The 3,435-nt window shown below is 45.1% G+C and overlaps 1 non-coding gene across 1 annotated transcript; it reads right to left on the bottom strand.

Moving 5' to 3' along the window:
• Positions 1 to 680: 680 nt before the first annotated feature.
• On the bottom strand, positions 681 to 763 carry TRNAL-CAG (transfer RNA leucine (anticodon CAG)). The gene has a single exon. It is a non-coding gene; the product is annotated as a tRNA-Leu (tRNA).
• Positions 764 to 3,435: the final 2,672 nt, after the last annotated feature.

Genomic DNA, 3,435 nt, shown 5'->3' with positions numbered 1-3,435 from the left:
ACATCCCTGCATGTACGGCAGTCCTATCTAACCAGACAGGTCTCCTCTGCACAGTAACAGCCTGGCCACTAGGCACCATGAAGCCAGATAATCCTCCTGCGTTCCCCTTCTGGGCGCAAATTCAATTACTCATGTGTTCATTCGCCTTCCCTTGCACCCTGTCACAGACTCACAGTGCTGTGTGATGACTTTCTGAACTGCCCTGTCGCTTCATCAGCCACCGACATATTGGGGCAAAGGGCGCCTCCAGTGCACGTCCCCACTGCGAACATATTAACAGATTAGTCAGGAGTGGAGCTACTGTGCACGTCAAGGAATTCCGAACGTTAAGGCGCCCCCTTGTGGCGAATAAGAGAATCAGTATTTACAAGGCGTGAACTTAAAAAAAAACAACTAACAAAACTTGTGTTGCCTGAAGCAGAGGTGTTCGTCCTGTAAATGATGTGCTTAATAACTGATACAATTCGAGCATCCGATTGGGATAACTCCGAAATCAGGTGTAACATATTGTGTCCTCGTAATTAGAGTTCATGTTCGTTCACAGAATAGTTTAAATGAATCAAATTACTTTTCTGAAAGATGTAATATTTAAAAATTCCTTTAGGTATGTGCTAATATGCGGAGCCGACAAATTTTTAATGGTACTTAAATATCGTACATCAGAAGGACAAATAAAAGGATGTCAGAAGTGGGATTCGAACCCACGCCTCCAGAGGAGACTGCGACCTGAACGCAGCGCCTTAGACCGCTCGGCCATCCTGACAGTTACAAAAGTTACAAACATAGGGCAGATATTCCAATATATAAAAATACTTGTGCACACTGGTGCTCGGCTTATATCCGGTGTGGCATAAATAAATCACCGTGTTTTTTCTAGTTATTATCTACTCGTTGTACAGAATTGGGCACGTTAGAGGGACCACGTAACGCAACGGGGAGCCCAGCTGCAGGGGGCTCTCCACGGTGATTAATGGTCATACTCGTGGCTCAGGGCTGGGGTGGCTGGAAGTGCACCGACGCGAGAAGGCTTTTTTTTCTTCTTTTCGTGAAATACTTATTAGTTTTGACCGATTCCTGTTGCTGATTGAACAGGACGCATTTCTAAAACTATCGCCAGGATAGTTCCAGTTCCCCTGCTTTGCAGCCACGGGGATAAAGAGAAACTATCAAAGAACAGAGATGACTATGAAAAGAAGAAACGAAGGGGTGGCAGAGACCGAGCGAGCGGCTCACTTCCGCGGCTGAAGCAGGAAACAGGCTGCCACAGGCTGCCACAGGCTGCCCAGGCTCACTGCGGCGGCTCCTTCTGAAATGGCGGACTGCAAGCACAATGCACACGCATTGGCAAGGCCAACAGTTTAGTGTAGGCATGAGAAACGCATGTGCCAGGCACTGCCATAGTGGTATTGTCTGCCCATCAATGGTAGCATCTGCGAAATGGTGCGATCACCTGGGTATATAATAGCAGTGCCTGGCAAATGCCTAATAAATTAACACGAGGCAAAACTGTTGGCTTTGCCCATGCTTTTTTTTAACAGGACTTCAGTGAAGGACACGCGTACTGCTTATAAGTCAAACGGCCGAAGGCGCACTTGGTTAAGACATTTTTATTAAAACAGTTCATTTACCGCACCACTTAAGCCACAACTATCAGAAGACTGCTTTGAAATTACACTGACAGCCACTTCCAGCACACAGCTTGATAAGCCTTGAGAAGGTTTGCCAAAGCTATCTCAAAGAGATCCCAGTGGGAGGTGTGTTGGGTGTAGCGGTGGAGGGGGGAGGGCAGGTTGGTGGGTGTGAATGGCCATAGGATTAGCAGCATGGCCATGGGCAGTCAATGGGTGGGTCAATAACCAAACAACACCTGCAAGCTTTGTGTTCCTCTTCATACCCACTACTCCCCAGCAGTAATCCAGTGCAATAGCTTCAGCTTGTAACTGGTGCTATCGTGACACCAGATAACCAAAACTAACCAAGCTGAAAAGCTACAAAGCAGGAGACTACAGCCAACAGGAGTGAACCCCCGAGTGCACTGTGTACCTGAGGATCATGTGTGGGGGTAATAACGTCAGCCTAGCACTTGGGCCGTTCCCAAGGCAAAATAGGGTAAATACTTGTAAATGCTCATGTTATGTAGAGGTGGCAGAGCCAGACATTCCTGGTTACAGCATACATGGCATCGTGTCCCATTCCATTCGGGAGTCACTGGTCCAGACTTGGTTTTCACTTTGCATTCTGGGACTTGTAGCCCTGGGTTTATATAATTTTGAATTCCTGGACTACAAGTCCCAGAATGCAAAATTGAAACCAGGACTGGACGGGTGTCTGATGATTGGAAGTTATATTGTTGGCATGTATGGTAGAGATGTACCATAGCCGAGCCAGGAGTCTGTCTTGGCCCTACGAGCCAATCAGAAGTTGAGCTTTCAAATGAAGCAGAAGCTGAGCTTTCAAATGAAGCCCCCTAAGTCCCCCTCTCCCCCGCGCTCCCTGCTCCCCATGCCTTAAAACACAAAACTCATAACTGGCATCCTGCTTCTATACTTTTATATCACAAACCCATTCTTGGGATCTTACCCCCACCACTCAACAACACAGAACACGTGTCTGTCATCCCAATGTTGGCATACGTACGGCACAGTGAAAACATTTGGTTATGAATATACGATTTGGTTAAGTGACGAAGCCTGGTACTTGAACCCGGCTTTTCACTATAGACTTGTGACCATATATTCTCCCAGCTCTAGCTGGTCCAAATATTACACATGCCAAATGTCCTATTTCATTTGGGAGGCTGGTCCAGTCTGTGTTTTTTTCTTTTATCACTGAGACTTGTAGTCCTGCAGTTTAATAAGGAAATCCAGGACTGCATGTCTCACAATGCAAAGTAAAGTCTAGGATTGGACCATCATTGCCAGAATGGAATGGGGCATGTTGGCATTTACACAACTTTGTTTTAATGTATAGCTTTTACGATCCAAAATGACACTTTGATTAATAGAAAGATTACTTGAAAATGAACAAATCATATTATAAACCTACATGACAAATATATGCATTCTTATGTTAAGCATAAAAAGAACAGTTGCATCTTTAAATTTCGTCACCTTGAATGAACTCTACAAGTGCCAGAACACAAAGTAATAGTAGCCTCAAAATCGACTATGGGTTTGGCAACTGTACTTTCAAAAACATAGGCACACAACAACATTAAACACAACCGTGTGAGAAGGACTGTTGCATGTAGTCAACGTTTGGCACAGTAATGCAGCTTTCATGATGTGAAGAAAATGTGAGATTCTATGAAACAGGGACCCTGTTTAAGTCTGTATTAAAACAGGTGTTATGGAAAAAACTAGACCGTTCAAAAAAGGAGGGGGTTGTTTTCCCTGTCACTTTCATTGACTTAGAAGCTGCGCTGGATGTGAGAGA

This window comes from Ambystoma mexicanum, chromosome 2q (assembly GCF_040938575.1).
Source record: "Ambystoma mexicanum isolate Mex_15411 chromosome 2q, UKY_AmexF1_1, whole genome shotgun sequence".
Classification (NCBI taxonomy): domain Eukaryota; kingdom Metazoa; phylum Chordata; class Amphibia; order Caudata; family Ambystomatidae; genus Ambystoma; species Ambystoma mexicanum.
This window is presented reverse-complemented; position numbering and strand designations above follow the sequence as displayed.